This window comes from Bos grunniens, chromosome X (genome assembly GCF_055505025.1).
Source record: "Bos grunniens cultivar Pamir isolate PY7600 chromosome X, Bosgru_T2T1.0, whole genome shotgun sequence".
Lineage (NCBI taxonomy): Eukaryota > Metazoa > Chordata > Mammalia > Artiodactyla > Bovidae > Bos > Bos grunniens.
In genome coordinates, this window is record NC_141194.1 from 34,504,239 (window position 1) to 34,521,635 (window position 17,397).

The window sequence follows — 17,397 nt, forward strand, 5'->3', positions numbered from 1 at the left end:
AAATCTTCCACGAAACACTGAATCAAATGAGCAGATGAAATATGAAGAGAGGACAAAAGAGGGAGAGGGTACTCTTGGGAACACAGATGAGTCAAGTTTTGCCCAGCAATAATATTGCTAACAGTGATAATAAACAGAATGTGTCAGGGGACTGAAATGCCAGCCCAATATTGTCAGTCCCCACCAGAGTGTTATAAAATGGATTAACTAAATTAAACAAGCTTTGGGCTTAACAGCTGGCTCAGTGGTAAAGAATCCACCTGCAAATGCAGGAGACAGGAAACTGGTTCGATCCCTGGTCTGGAAGATCCCTTGGAGAAGGAAATGGCAACCTACTCCAGTATTCTTGCCTGGAGAATCCCATGGACACAGGAGCCTGGTGGGTTACAGTCCGTGGGGTTGCAGAAGAATCAGGCACGACTAAGCAAGTGAGCAGCAGCAGCAGTTTGTTTTTTTTAATTTTTTTACTTGTTAGTATTTTAAAAAATTGTAATTAAAATATATGTTTAAAGAATAAAATCAATGAGTATTAAAGTGATTATATGGAATAAGAAAATCAGAGCTGCTATTACAAGCCAATTTTTTAAGGAAGAAGGAACATAATGATGAGGGTACACTGTTGTTTTCAGGTCAATAATTTTATTTTCTAATTTCTTATTTAAAGGGTGGGAGCTACATAAAATACCAGTAGCTGAAATTTTCTGAGGCCATTTTCAAAAGTTATAGCAATAATAAAGTCATTTCTGGTACATTTTGATTGATAGATATAAGAAGAGTTATTTGGAAAAACTGCCAGGTAATTTTGAGATCCTGTTCTTTAAAGCAGAAACCTTGACCTGAAATTCTATGAATTAACTACTTTTAAGCTGCTATGCACCAAGTTACTATGCATTTAAAGCATATTGCAAAATCAGTTTCACTGAAAATCAATCCAATTTATCAATAGTTTTTCTTTATTGATTATTTTGACTGATAATGACTAAAACAGTGTTAGTATGTGCTAGTATAAAGAAAGATAATATGCATTATTTGATACAAAAACATCAATAACTATAATCTCTGAATGAGTTCATGTACTTTTCCCTCCTTCTGGTTCCTGCTGCTGCTGCTGCTGCTGCTGCTGCTGCTAAGTCATTTCAGTTCCTGAAGTGCATGCTATGATAATAAGTTACATGGTTATATCTTTTTTATCCTTGATGCCAGTCACTGACAATTTAAAAAGGCAGATCCTAAAAAATGACAAATCACTGATCTGGGACCTGGGGTTTTCATTGTCTCAAGATAAATAACATATAATAGGGCTACTAAAAATTTGTTATTTTGAGGAGTAACCTCTGATCCATCTTTCAGAAATCACTATTAGCATGTAAAGATAAATGGAGGATACAGCTTCTAACCTAATGTAAAATTTTCTGATGGGAAAAGATGAATACATTCAGAGTTACTGGCATGAAACCAGTAGTAACTTGTGTCTCAGTAGTATAGATGTGAAGTACATTGCTGCGTGCACTCAGATACCAAGTCAACGAATGATTTAGTGTTCCAGCTGCTGAAAATGCTGTGGGAGGAATGTCTTTGGCTATCAGTCCCTTAAGGAGTTGCCTCAATTGCAGAGAACAAACGACCTCCTCTAAGGTTGCACCCCTTTCCAGATTGATCTACATCAAATATGAAGTCAATATAAGGGTGTAAATTCCTGGCCATATCAGCCCTTCTCCAAATACTCTATAGGCATATTCTAGCAGCAGAGATCCTCATGAGGTTGGTCAAAGTTGTCTTGGGGACCAAGTTGCAGCCTGAGTTCTTCCTCTATCCAATCCTGCTTCCCTCCCTTTCCTTACACGTGCCAAGTCTAAGGGTACTCCTTACTAACCTCCTGCACAGTTAACACCATCTCAGTATCTGTTTTCCACAGGACTCAACTCACAGCAATTGTCATTAAAAAATAAGCCATATCTTCCTCAAGAGATAGCTAATTACCTTAATACATCAAGCACAAGTTGAAATGCATTTTTCTTCTATATGTGAGAACAAATTTATGTGATTAAAAGTTTAAACCCAGGGTTATTTTGAGAGTATGATTCACTGAAAGCTTTGAGAAGAAAGAATAATCTGGAACTCTAGTTGATTCATAATTTGAGCAAGTATTTGGGATATGCTGAGCTCTCATTTGTTGGAATGTATTTATTTTGTTATGTGTTGAGAACTGCTACCCTGATAGAGTTACAATAGTAATTGGCTTTATCCAGGAAGCATAGCCTTCAAACCTCTTGTGTATTAGTTCTCTCTTGCTGTGTAACAAATCACCATCATTTTACCAGCTTAACACAGAATACATATTTGTGTGTTGTTTTTTTTTCAAAATACATATTGTTTCACAGCTTATATAGGTTAGGGCTGCAAATATATTTTAACTGGGTCCTCTGCTCAGGATTTCACAAGACTGAAATTAAGATGCTATCTGGGATGCAATGTTATCTGGAAATGTGACTTGGGAGGAATCTATCTCCAAACTTATTCAGGCTATTGGCAAATTCAGTTCTATGTGGTTGGAGGCCAGAGTCCCTATTTTCTTGCTGATTCTCAGCTGGGGACCATGCTCAGCTAATAGAGATCACCCTCAGGTCTTTTCTGTATGGGCATCTCCGCAGTCTGCTCCCAACATGGTATTTTCTTATTTAAAACCAGCAGAAGAATCTCATTTTGAATCTCTCTTTCTCTGAATTCCTCTCTTGAAAGAAGACCTGGATCCTCTTTTAAATGGCTCTCTGACTAAGTCATGCTCAACCAGGATAACCTCACTTTTGATTAATTTAAAGACAGTTTATTAGGAGCCTTGATTACATCTGCAAAATTGCTTCACTTTTGTTATACCAAGTAACCTAATCAAGGAGAGAAATATCATCATATTTATAAGTCCTGCACACACACTTGGGCTTCCCTGGTGGCTCAGACAGTAAAGAAGCTGCTTGAAATGCAGGAGACCCGGGTTCGATCCCTGGGTCAGGAGGAGGAAATGGCAACCCACTCTAGTATTCTTGCCTGGAAAAGTCCATGGACAGGGGACCCTGGTGGGCTGAAGTCCATGGGGTCACAAAGAGTTGGACACACTGACTGACTAACACACTCACACACACTCAAGTACAAGGGATTATAGAGAGCTTGTGTTCCTAGTGGATGAGGGGGAATTTCAATTTCAGAGTCCATATTAGAATTCTGCCTACCACAAATTGGTTTTATGTTTGTAAACAGTATATCTTCTTACTTCAACTCATGCTTTAAAGTGTTACAAGATACTTGACATACATTTTATCTGGTGTGTGTGTGTGTGTATGTGTGTGTGTGTGTGTATGTGAATTATCCAAAATTAGAAGAAAAAAAGCTGTGTGTATATGTTTTGGGGGTAGGGTGATTAATGTCCTTTGAATATCGTAGGAGTCACAAGTCCACCTAAAGTTTATTTACAGAGTGAACTTTGACTCACTGTTTGCTATTGATTAAGGTTCCCAGACATGATTATGTTACATATTAAATTATAGATTTTCTTTTGATATGTGTTCAAATAATTGATAGGAAAGATAACCCCAAAATTAGAGTTTATAACCCTTTAAGTTAGTGACTAATGGTGTATGTTATATAGCAATTTTATGTATCCCTTTATTATTCCTGCTGCTGCTGCTGCTAAGTCACTTCAGTCGTGTCCGACTCTGTGCGACCCCATAGATGGCAACCCACCAGGCTCCCCCGTCCCTGCGATTCTCCAGGCAAGAACACTGGAGTGGGTTGCCATTTCCTTCTCCAATGCATGAAACTGAAAAGTGAAAGGGAAGTCGCTCAGTTGTGTCCGACTCCTAGTGACCCTATGGACTGTAGCCTACCAGGCTCCTCCATCCATGGGATTTTCCAGGTGAGAGTACTGGAGTGGGGTGCCATTGCCTTTTCCGACATAGCTCCTCAATTTCTCTCTTAAGTGAGTCTCATTTTTGTAGTGGTTTCCTCATTACTAAATTACTTAAATCTTTGACCTCATGTGTTTACCTGAAGATCATCAAAATTACAAGAATTATTTATATAACCCAGCTATTCACCTGAGACTTGGATATTTTTTGCACTCTCTCTGCTAAAGTCAGCCTAAGTTTGAACATCATCAATAGCGGGCATTTCTCTATTTCCCCATGCTTCCTTTCGATTTTAAGTTGACACAGAGTCCTTCCTAGAATGAAGGATGATTTTAAAATAAGATGGATTGATGAATAAATGAATGTGGTAAACAACCATGGTGAATGTTAATTACAGAATAAGTGATAGGTATATGTATGTATATGTATAGTCTCCATATAATTATTTCAGTTTTTCCACTTGCTTGAAACAGTAATGTAGAAAAAATTTTAATATGGACCCAAATTCAGATTTCTTATAGTATGTAAGTTTCTTTAGAAAAATAACAACTATTCCTTACTAAAATTACAGTAATGAAATAGTCTTAGGACACAGTAAAAATATGCAGTTTAAAAAGCAATATTTTCAAAGAATCATATATCAGTTTTACCTAATATTAGCCATAGGATTTGTATACTACTTCTTGATATAAATTTTCATTTTTCACACAGTGTAAAGATTTTTGCTTCAAAATGAGGGGGGAGGGCAACAAAAATTAGTTAAATCCAGTGACATAAATGTGGTTACCAATCCAGCTTATAGAATTTGTTTTATCCAGTCATATAAGTGCTCATTTTATCTCAGATTTAAAGGCAAGTCATACAGTACTGTGATTTTTATTCAAAGTTCTGTTAAGAGTAAGTTTATGGGAAAATATAACATGACTCAGTACACACTCAATGAGAAGTTAAGACAGCCCAACCCATGGGTGGTTAACTGTAGCATTCATACTTTTTCCTGAAGTATTTATAGCCTTTTTTTAAATCCCTCAGAGGAGAAATCTAAATGAAAATAGAAAATTGCTTCCTGCCACTCACTCTGTTGTAATTGTATGAGTAATTTGAAAGTTATTACTGTTGTTCAGCTCTAATCCCATTAGAGGCAAACATATTACTTAACATTTTCAGCCAAACGTTATTTTTAATGACAACAACCATTAGAATCTATATAGATTTTTATAGCATTTGCCTTTAAGTAAGTGTATAAATCCTAAAGAAGCTATCATATTCAATGTATTATGTTAACTATTTTTGATCAACCTGTGAGATATGAAGACAGTTTACTGATGGTTCTTATTTTCATATTTTGCCATCTCAAGGAATCAGTGAGGCAGAGAGCCATGGGGTAGCAAAATATATTAGCCAAGCATGAAGAAAATCTCTTCCTTTTCCTGTATCATCATTTCTAGACTTTGATGTGGTGGTGACGTTATTACTGATGGTGTCCTTGGTCACAGGCAGGAGAAAGTAGTCTCAAAGCTATATACATATAAAAATAACTAAAATTTTTAAAGCTTTGCAAATGTTAATAATAGCTATGATTCTCAAAAATTTATGTGTATCTTAGCACTACTAATATCAAGCTAAAAGCATCTTCATTTTGCATTAGGTAGTCAACACTTTGTATGTGAATTAATAGCTCATGAATTTTAGCCTTCATTTTTTTTTTGGAATGGCAAGATAGCAAATAAAGGAGAAAGAATAGAGTAAATCCACTGGGGTAATGTTCAGCCACGACAGTTTAAGGAAATAAAAATTAGGAAACTGAGGATGAAATGAGGCCACTGGTTAGCTGTTGAGTTGATAGGGACCAGAATTGCATTTGATCAAAACCTAGTATAGCTTAATGATGCATGTTTTAAAAAATCACACTTTTACTGTTATTCTTCTCTGAATGGTTACTTAGGCACTTGATTATGAATAATAAATATGAGGGCAAGTGTAGTTCAAGTACACTTGGAAAAGTATGCTTAATAACACTGTCAGACCAATAACCAATAACCAAAAATTCTGAAAAAGATTGTGCAGATCCTGCTGTAGGCCCAGAACTATGCAGTCATAAGGCATGCAAAAAATCTTTAAAGACTCTGCCTTCCTGAATCTTGTCACCTGGTTGAAAGAAATTGGAAGTGATAATTCTTAAGACTCAGCCATTAAAAAGAATACATTTGAATCAGTTCTAATGAGGTGGATGAAACTGGAGCCTATTATACAGAGTGAAGTAAGCCAGAAAGAAAAACACCAGTACAGTATACTAACGCATATATATGGAATTTAGAAAGATGGTAACGACAACCCTGTATGTGAGACAGCAAAAGAGACACAGATATATAGAACAGTCTTTTGGACTCTGTGGAAGAGGGAGGCGGGGGATGATTTGGGAGAATGGCATTAAAACATGTATAATATCATATAAGAAACAAATTGCCAGTCCAGGTTCGATGCAGGATACAGGATGCTCGGGGCTGGTGCACTGGGATGACCCAGAGGGATGGTATGGGGAGGGAAGTGGGAGGGGGGTTCAGGATGGGGAACATGTGTACACCCGTGGCGGATGCATGTTGATGTATGGCAAAACCAATACAATATTGTAAAGTAAAATAATAATAATAATTTAAAAATTAAAAAAAAGAAAAAAAAAGACACTTTGTTGATACAGCTGCAATAGAATTTGTTTGATTTTTTCAAAATAGCCCCTGAATTAAGTGAACTCTTAAACGCACTGTTGTTTAGTCCTAAGTCATGTCTGACTCTGTGCAACCCTATGGACTGTAGCCCGCCAGGCTCCTCTGTCCATGGGATTTCCCAGGCAAGAATACTGGAGTGGGTTGCTATTTTCTTCTCCAGGGGATCTTCTGGACCCAGGGATTGAACCTGCATCTCCTGCATTGGCTGGCAGATTCTTTACTGCTGAACCACCAGCATGATATGAATAATAAAGTTTCTGTTTTTCAATTACTTTGAAATTTTTTGTTTTCTGTTATTTAAATAAAGCTATAATATTTTCTTTAAGGTTGATTCTATGATTTAACAATTCACTAGAATAAATAGATGTCAGAATAAGGAGGCAAGGAGAGCTCTGAAGCAACCTTTGAAAATATACATTCATGTTACTTGCATGGTATTTGTGAAGCAATAACACTAGTTGGATCTACCAGACATTCTAACACTTGACCTTAGGTTGATAAATATCCTGTATATTTTAATAAACTGTGAATTAACAGTCTTATAAGCCTCAGTTAAAACCCTTGCTCTGCCACTTGCAAGCTATCTGATCATGAAAAAACTGCTCTATGTCTTTGGGCTAGCTCTTTCCCTCAGGGCAAATCACATCTATTTTTCAGGGTGAATAAATAAAGAAATATATCTATCATAGAGTAATTCAAGTACTCATTATATGATAGTTCTTTTCCTTACACCTGCTTCATCAGAAGTAGGTTTAAAAGACATTAAATTTTTTCCAATAGTATAGCAGTTTAGATACTCTGGAAAAAGAAAAAAAAGGAAAATTGTTATCTAAGCATCTAGCAACACTTGGTTTAAAAAAAGTATAACAAATGCAGAGATGAACATTTTAAATAAAAGAGATTTAAATAATCTCATAGGATATGTCAGAAATAAACACACAAATGAAAGTTAGAAAAAAACAGTTGTGGACTGGGACAAATGCTAAGGCTATCTTGGGGGCTATTTGCTGATCTTAGTAACCAGATTTTAACAGCCATTTCAGTACAGAAGCAAGTCTCCACACAATGAGGAATCAAAGCTAAAGCTCTAATATAAAGCTGCCAAGGGCCTTGAAGGGCTATACCCTCAGTGAATGGGTAGACTAGGTACAATCTATATGCCAGCAAACTGTGATTAGGAAATTGAGGATTTATAACTGGCATGCAAATCCTTACACTGTGCTGTTGTTTGGATGTACAATATAACTAGTTTTGTCCTCAAACTAAGGTAGTACCATAGATTTGACTCAGGTTAGTGATGTTAAAAGCAAATTCTTTCTAACAGGACACACCATCAAACAAGGTCATGCAGTTTTCCCACAGCTAGAGTCCCATTAAACATCAGATCACAAACAAAAATTATAAACTCATAATAAAATAAGCCATAAGCGAGGAAGTTATAAATGTTTCAAGAGCTACAAGTAATTGAATATAGACAGAATTTAATATATGACATAGAAGTCACCCAGTCATAAGCTGGGGATGTGGAATTATGTTTATTTTTGTCATAAACAGGGCATGAGCAAAGCTCAGAGGAGATAAACAGGATGTTCAGTTTTGCCAAAAATAAAAGGTATAATGCGTGTCAGTTATCATCAACATCACCCTGCTAGTGTTCTGTAAGATAATGAGTATTGGGATGCATTGTGAAATCTTGGCTGTGTCAAACACTAATTCTGTGGCCTTAGGAGAGCTACTCTTACTATCTGTGTCATCATTTCCTCACTTGTATAATGAGGATATTAGCAATAGCTGAGATTAATGTTTTTATGAGAAAAGAATGAGATTATGAAAGTATACAATTAACTATTCAAATATCCAACAGGGATATTTAAGTGTATTCATATTGTTAAGTATGCATTCAAACCATTTTACTCTGTGGTAAATAATGTAAGCTAAAACAAGATTGATATGACCTTGTATGTGAATTTTAGGAGACTGGAACCAATATGAAATGTTAAGGGATGGGGGATTTTTATTCTTTATTTCTCATATAGACTTTTTAGAGTTGACAACAAAATTCAATGGAAGATATAGAAACTTCCCATATATTCCCTGTCCCCTACACATGCACAACGCCCCCCACCCACCACAGTAACATTCTGTATCAAGGCGGTACCTTTGTTACAATCAATGAATTAACATTGATACATCATTATCTCCCAAAGTCCACAGTTTACTTTAGCATTCACTCTTGGTATCCTACATTCTATGGGTTTGGGCAAATGTTGAATGATATATATCCACCATTGAAGTATCAAACAGGATAGTTTCATTGCCCAAAAAAATCTCTGTACTCTACCTAGTCATTCCCCCCTCTCTTTCTAACCCCTGGTAAACATTGACCTTTTTACTGTCTTCTTATTTTTGCTAATTTTAAGTATGCCATAGAAGTAGAACCAATTATTTCAGATTGGCCTGTTTTACTTAGTAATAAGCATTTAAGTTTCCTTTATGTCTTTTCTGGGCTTGATGGCTGATTTCTTTTAAGTATTTAATAATCCATTCTCTTGATGTACCACAGTTTATTTATCCATTCACCTCCTGAAGGACAACTTGGTTGCTTCCAAGCTCTGGCAATTATGAATAAAGCTACTTTAAACATACATGTGCAGGTTTTGGGTGGACATAAGTTTTCACCTCCTTTGAGTAAATATCAAGGAGCACAACTGGTGGATCGTATGGTAAGAGTAGGGGCTTCCCAGATGACAATAGTGGTAAAGAACCCACATGCCAATGCAGGAGACATAAGAGATGTGGGTTCAGTCCCTGGGTCAGGAAGATCCCCTGGAGGAGGGCATAGAAACCCACTCCAGTATTCTTGCCTGAAGAATCCCACTGACAGAGGGGCCTGGCGAGCTTCAGTCCATAGGTTCGCATAGCGTTGGACCCAACTGAAGTGACTTAGCATGTATGCACACGTGACAAGAATATGTTTAGTATTGTGAGAAACTGCCAACTGTATTCCAAAGTGGCTGTGTCAGTTCTCATTCCCAGCAGCAGTGAATGAGAGTTCCTGATGCCCCACGTCTTGGCCAGCATTTGGTGTTAGCATTCTGAATTTTGTCCATTCTACCTGATGCATAGTGATACCTCATCGTTGCTTTATTTTCCCCCAGATTTATTGAGATATAATAGCATGTGTAGGTTATAGTTTATAAGTGTATGTGATGATTTGATATATATATATATATATATTAAAATGATTACCACACATAATTACCTTTTTTGTTGTTGTTTGATGGAGTGAGAACATTTAAGATCGATCCTTTAATAGGTTTCAAGTATTGATGTATAATTCAATATTGTTTACTATAGTCGCCATCCTGTACATTAGGTCCCTACAATGTAGTCATCTTATAACTGAAACTTTGTACCCTTTGATCAACATGTCCCCATTAACCCTAGCCTCTGACAACCACTATACTACTATCGCAATGTTTGAATTTTATAGATTCCTCATTAAAACTGAGAGCATACCCTATTTGTCTGTCTGTGTCTAATGTATTTTGCTTAGCATGACTCAAGGACTTCCCGTGTTGTCACAAATGGTAAAATCTTGTTTTATTGCTGAATAAAATTTCATTATATTATTATGTTATTATTATATATATGCTATATTTTCTTTCTTCATTCATATATCAATTAACACTTAAGTTATTTCCATATCTTCACTATTGTGAATAATGATGCAATGTAAATGAGAGTGTAGGTATCTGTTCAAGATAGTGATTTTAATTCCTTTAAAATCCTGTATGAACAAACTCATTACTTCTTTACTGATTACTGTCCAACCCCAAACTTTGCTTAAATTCTTTACCATTCCCTTCTCAGGGTATCTTCCTGACCCAGGGATTAAACCCAGTTTCCTACCTTGCAGGCAGATTTTTTACCATCTGAACCACCAAGGAAGCCCCACTAATGAAGCGCCCAAACCTGAATTTCTTGGTTCTGTCAAAGCTGCCTGGCTTTGGTCCCTTCTTAGGTTCCATTTCTGTAAGACCTCCATGCCCACAAATAAAATTGTTTTTTTTTCTCCTGTTAATCTATTTTGTGTCGGTTTAATTATTAGACCTGCTAAGAGAACTCAAGTAGAGTCAGAGGGGAAATTTCCCCCTCCTTGACATTTGCGTGACCCATAATATTTTATTGGAAACTCAACATTTCAGATACTATATTATAGCAACTCTGGATAATGGTCCCTTGTCCCCAGCCCAAGGACATTTTATTATTATTTACTTGTTTAGTGACTGGCTGTATTCCTAAAGTCTGCAAGTCTGTCCCATAAGCTTTGATATGAAGTTTTTGATTTTGTTACTCAGGGGTTGCTGCCTTGGGTATTCTCACAGTCACCAGTAGCATGAAAGTGGTTTTGGTAGGGCTATCTTTGACTGTCTCTTTCCCTGACCACATCCAGCTGTCAAACACCACTAATTGCTGCCTGATTGCTTTATTATTTTTCAATAATTCCCTATAAGGCCAAATTGCTTCACAAACTAGTCTAATCAAATTGTTCCCCCATTGAAAGGATAGTATTGGAGGTCAGTGTTGGAGATATTTTCTGACCAAAGGAAGGCTCTCCCCAAATGTCTCTTTTCAAATTTCTCTCCAGAAGACCAGCCAGCCTCCAGTTTAGCCTATATTTCCAGTGACTATCAATTCTGCCTTTCATTACAACATCCACAACTTTTTTTTGAGAGTGCCCATTGGCATGAATTTCTTCTAACTCTGTTTCGATTAAAGTCAGTTACTTCCTTGGAGAAAGAATTTGGAGCTCTCTATGACTAAGATCATGGCATCCGGTCCCATTACTTCATGGCAAATAGAAGGGGAAAAAGTGGAAGCAGTGACAGATTTTCTTTTCTTGGACTCCAAAATCACTATAGACGGTGACTGCAGCCATGGAATTAAAAGACACTTAGTTCCTTGGAAGGAAAGCTATGACAAACCTAGACAGCGTATTTAAAAGCAGAGACCTTATTTTGCCAACAAAAGTCCATGTAGTCAATGATGTGGTTTTTCCAGTAGTCATGTATTGATGTGAAAGTTGGACCATAAAGAAGGCTGAGCACCAAAGAATTGATGCTTTCGAATTGTGGTGCTGGAGAAGTCTCTTGAGAGTCCTTTGGATAGCAAGGAGATTAAACCAGTCAATCCTAAAAGCAGTCAACCTTGAATATTCACTGGAAGGACTGATGCTGAAATTCCAATACTTTGGCCATCTTATGTGAAGAGCCAATTCATTATGAAAGACCCTGCTGGGAAAGGTTGAAGGCAATAGGAGAAAGGGGTGGCAGAGGATAAGATGGTTAAATAGTATCACTAAGTGGACATGAGTTTGAGCACACTCTGGGAGATAGTGGAGAACAGAGAAACATGGCCTGCAGCAGTCAATGGGGTCACAAAGAGTCAGACATGACTTAGTGACTGAACAACAACAGCAACAATTCTGACTTGCTTATCTACCCCAGGGGGGAAAATGTCTCCAAGCCCAGGTTGGGAATATCCCCAGAGGAGGACATGGCAACCCACTCCAGTATTCTTGCCTGACAAATCCCTTGGATAGAAGAGCCTGGCAGGCTACATTCCATGGTGTTGCAAAGACAAACATGACTTAGTGACTAAACAACAATAAGAATTTAATAATACATTTTATGTCATAATCCATTAAACACAAACACACAAAACCAGATTTTAGAGAACAATACTTTTCATTACTGAGTGTGAATCTCAGTATTTTTCTATTCTATTTTGCTTAATTAAAAAATGTACTAGTTGGAAACATCTAGATTGATTTTTACCCACTAACAGATCATGACTAACAGATTGAAAAACACTGTTCAAGTTGATTTGCAGTCTTTGTTAATTTGTCCACTCATTTATTCTTTTAATTCAATTTATACTAATTTACAACACTAGCTCAATTTTCATTTTCAAAAATACCAATATGAATGAAATATAATTATGTACTCAGAGAAGCTTAAAATCTACTCGAGGAGCATGTTAAGTGTGAAAATGCTATTGAGAGGAGACATACTGTTGGAAGTTTTTAACCAGGGGACTAATGTGATCATAGCTGTTTCAATAAGTTAAATCTAGATGTTAGATGAAGATGGGTAATGGGGAGAAACTGCAATCTGGTATATTAGTTTGGAGGCTTTTGTGTTAAGTCAGTAAACATGCTGTGAGGACTTCCCTGGCGGTCCAGTGATTAAGACTCCAGGCTTCTGCTTCATGGGACATGGGTTCAATTCCTGGTTGGGGAACTAGTATCCCACATGACACATGATGGGACTGAAAGGAAAAAAGTAAGCATGGTATAAGCCTGGATTTAGATATTATGGTTGACTCAGATAAGAGAAGTTGAGGGATGGGAATCTAAGATATATGTAGCAGATAGAGCCAATAAAATGTAGTCATAGGTGGATTTTAGGATAAAGATATTTTCTTGTACAGTGGAGGGTACACAAGATGCTATTAACTTGAGGTGGGAATAGTAGGAAGGAGGAATATGTTTAGGGGGAAGTGGAGGCAAAACTTTCTTTTTTTAAGTGGTGATCATTTCTTTGTAATTGAGAACATGTGAACTTTAAGGAAAGCATTTACTAAAAAGTCCAGTAGAAACTGTGGAAATTTAACAGAAAGTGATCCACCATTGAGTGAAAATAAAATTATTCACCAACCCTGATATTTATGAAATTAAAGAATTTTGACTTAATATGTAAATGTTGGGCAGTATTGTTTTCATGGCTTTTAGTGTAGTACCTATTGTCACTTTCATTTTAGTGAAAAGTAGCAATTTATTTAATAAAGCATTAATCTAAAGAGTTAAGGTAAGTTAAAGAACAATGATTGCATTTGAAATCATTTATGCAAAAATATTTTGCAAGAAAAGATCATGATATCAATATATTTTGAATTTAGAATAATAACAGTGAACTGTTTTAAAGTGAAGAAAATGACTGAGTTTAGACATTTGTCACAGTGACCTTGACACTTCTGGGTTCATTCGTTATAAACAGCAAAGAAAAATAATACTCATTTGCACTTGTTTAGTGCAGCTGAAATAACATCTGTTCTTGATCACATAGATAAGAACCTGTTTCAAATTCTGCACTTACTATGTGATAATGAAGAGTAATTTTTTTCTTTAAAACTAGTTTCTTCATCTAAAAGTGAAAAGTTATACCAGTTCCCTCTTATTGTTGTGAGGATTTAATGCAGGAGTTAAATTAAGGGACCAGCACTCACACCTAGCATTTTGTGGGTACAAATGAATGAGATACAGACAAAGACCTGCATCCGCAACTCAAAGTTAGTACAAATTAGTGAGCTGTGACATCTGACAAACACAGTGTTTCTGGAAGTTCTTTAATAGCTATGTTATCATGTTACAGAGGGACTACTGTGTTGTCTTTGATGTGAATAATATTATTGCTCAGGTCATATCATTTTTAGTTAACAGTAATGGCTGTAATGCCCCAAATTATTCTTGGCTGGAGAATCCCATGAATGGGGGGCCTGCCTGGCTACAGTCCATAGGGTTTCAAAGGCTCAGACAAAACTGAAGTGACTTAACATAACTACCTTAGAAGCTACAGCCCAGTTGAATGTTTACCCATTGGTTTATATATTCCTATAATTTAAGTAATTCTAAGCACTCCAAATAGGTCATATCATTAGGAACTGTTTTATAATTCAGTTCAGTTCAATCTCTCAGTCGCGTCTGACTCTTTGTGACCCCATGAATCGCAGCACGCCAGGCCTCCCTGTCCGTCACCAACTCCCGGAGTTCACTCAAACTCATGTCCATAAAGTCAGTGATGCCATCCAGCCATCTCATCCTCTGTCGTCCCCTTCTCCTCCTGCCCCCAATCCCTCCCAGAATCAGAGTCATTTCCAATGAGTCAACTCTGCGCATGAGGTGGCCAAAGTACTGGAGTTTCAGCTTTAGCATAATTCCTTCCAAAGAACACCCAGGGCTGATCTCCTTTAGAATGGACTGGTTGGATCTCCTTGCAGTCCAAGGGACTCTCAGGAGTCTTCTCTAACACCACAGTTCAAAAGCATCAGTTTTGTGGTGCTCAGCTTTCTTCACAGTCCAACTCACATCCATACATGACCACTGGAAAAACCATAGCCTTGCTTAGACGGACTTTTGTTGGCAAAGCAATGTCTCTGCTTTTCAATATGCTATCTAGGTTGGTCATAACTTTTCTTCCAAGGAGCAAGCGTCATTTAATTTCATGGCTGTAGTCACCATCTGCAGTGACTTTGGAGCCCCAAAAAATAAAGTTTGACACTGTTTCCCTATCTATTTCCCATTAAATGATGGGACCAGATGCCATGATCTTAGTTTTCTGAATGTTGAGCTTTAAGCCAACTTTTTCACTCTCCTCTTTCACTTTTATCAAGAGGCTTTTTAAGTTCCTCTTCACTTTCTGCCATAAGGGTGGTGTCATCTGCATATCTGAGGTTATTGATATTTCTCCCAGCAATCTTGATTCCAGCTTGTGCTTCTTCCAGCCCAGCGTTTCTCATGATGTATTCTGCATAGAAGTTAAATAAGCAGGGTGACAATATACAGCCTTGACATACTCCTTTTCCTCTTTGGAACCAGTCTGTTGTTCCATGTCCAGTTCTAACTGTTGCTTCCTGACCTGCATATAGGTTTCTCAAGAGGCAAGTCAGGTGGTCTGGTATTAGCAGTTACCAAAAAATGTCAATTTTTCTTAAATGATTACATGTGATGATACTAATATGTATAGAACAAATTCTCAGATGCAAATTTCTATTCAATTAATTGTGGATAATTTAAAAGTGACAACATTATGTGTATGGATTTGTGGATGCCAAAATTTTTAATAGATTAGTATCTTAACATCAACTATGTTACTGTTACTGCATAGAATGGTTCCTGATAAATTTGAATAATATACTTTTGGGGATTAACATATGACAATATTAATAATTATCTGCAGGGGCTCATTGGAAATAACAACCTATCAGTTTGGTTCAGTTCAGTGGCTCAGTCATGTCTGATTCTTTGCGACCCCATGGACTGCAGCACGCCAGGCTTCCCTGTCCATCACCAACTCCCAGAGCCTACTTAAACTCATGTCCATAGCATTGGTGATGCCATCGAACCATCTCTTCCTCTGTGTTCCCTTCTCCTCCCACCTTCAATCTTTCCCAGCATCAGGGTCTTTTCCAGTGAGTCGGTTCTTCACATCAGGTGGCCGAAGTATTGGAGTTTTGGCTTGAGCATCTGTCCTTCCAATGAATATTCAGGACTGATTTCCTTTAGGATGGACTGGTTTTAAAGCCCTAATTGTGTATATTTTAATTAAGTTGCAAATAATTTTGTAATAAGAGCATGATAATATATTTTACATCTCTGTATTTGTCTATTTGTCTATCCAGTACGATGTACCAGTTATGGTAGTGAGTGATGCTAAGCATAAGATAGAGTTCAAAATAAATGAGGAGTATTTCATTTTCCCATATTACTAGAAGGAATGACTTACAGCAGGATAGTTAGTAGAAAGTCAATCATGTCGTTAATATAATACACTATGGGTTTACTTTATAAAAAGAAAAAAAAATAAATAAACATCCTATATGCTTTTCAGCTAGTTATCAGAGAGATGCAACTGCCCCACCACTTTACCTTTTGGGTTTTAAAAGTAACCCCATTACTCATAAACACTTCTCCAAGCCCTCTGAGATATCAGTTGGACAGACTGTTGTGGTCCAGGCACAGGTTGAAAAAGAATTTCTGAACATGAGACAGAATGAGAGGGAAATATGGTTTATTAGAGTAGGAGATGCTGTTAGAACAGCAGGCCAGCTCAAGGGAGAATCGATGTTGAATGGGGTCCTTAGTCCATTTTTATACCCAGGGTGCAAGGAGTAGGATAGGGTCTTGCAGGTCATTTGCTGATTGGATGAGGCATGTGCTCCCTCTGGGGTAGGAGGGGAGACAGGTTATACTGTTCCATTTATAGTTACAACATGGGGGAGGGAAGGATGATAAGGGTCTGGTTTTTCCATTCCTGCATTCCAAGACACTCCTTGGTTTTATCTGCTCTTTCGTCCTCGGGTCACCACATTCTTCCCTCTTTTTATTTTTAGGGCCAATTCTTTGGCCCCTTTTGATACCCTGCTCATGTCTAACTGTCTGCCTATTTCCCTTCTCAGGCATTTGGGAACCCAGTCTCAGGGGAAAAGGGGCGATGACCACTCTGGATTCTTCAGGGTTTACAGGGGCTTCATGGGGCTCTGGGTTCCCTTTGCCTGCTCTCTGTCAGGGTGCATTTATGGAGGGAGATAAGAGTCCATGGAATGATAAGGTGTGACTTGTTTCAGCATTGTACAGGTGTTGGTCAGGGAATATTCTTCTCATACTACCAATTGGAGATTTGTTGTATTCTAGAAGAAACAAATTTAACAAGAAATTAAAGGTACATGGCCCAAAGATTAATAGAAGTAGAAAAGCTGCTCAAGGGCTAGCCAGGAGAACCAGGAACAGACATTGGCTCGTGACATTACTGTTTCTCTAGGCATGAGAAGATGCAAGAATTTGGGCTCATAAAATCTTTACCTGAAAACATCTGACTGTCTGAAGGCTGGTTCTTCTGGATTTTTCCCAGATCACTGCTGCTGCTGCTAAGTCACTTCAGTCGTGTCCGACTCTGTGTGACCCCATAGACGGCAGCCCACCAGGCTCTCCT

The 17,397-nt window shown here is 37.5% G+C and overlaps 1 protein-coding gene across 6 annotated transcripts in view; it reads left to right on the top strand.

Moving 5' to 3' along the window:
- LOC147340106 (uncharacterized) overlaps positions 1-17,397 on the top strand; it is a 281,692-nt gene that overhangs the window by 191,421 nt on the left and 72,874 nt on the right. Inside the window, exons 5-6 of one of the 6 annotated variants that reach the window (XM_086387619.1) lie at positions 3,687-3,907; positions 6,786-6,901. The exons of 4 other annotated variants lie outside the window; for them this stretch is intronic. The gene's annotated coding sequence lies outside the window, so the exon portion shown is untranslated. Of the gene's footprint in view, positions 1-3,686; positions 3,908-6,785; positions 6,902-17,397 lie in introns of those variants that run through there. One more of the 6 variants, XM_086387620.1, reaches the window with a different exon arrangement.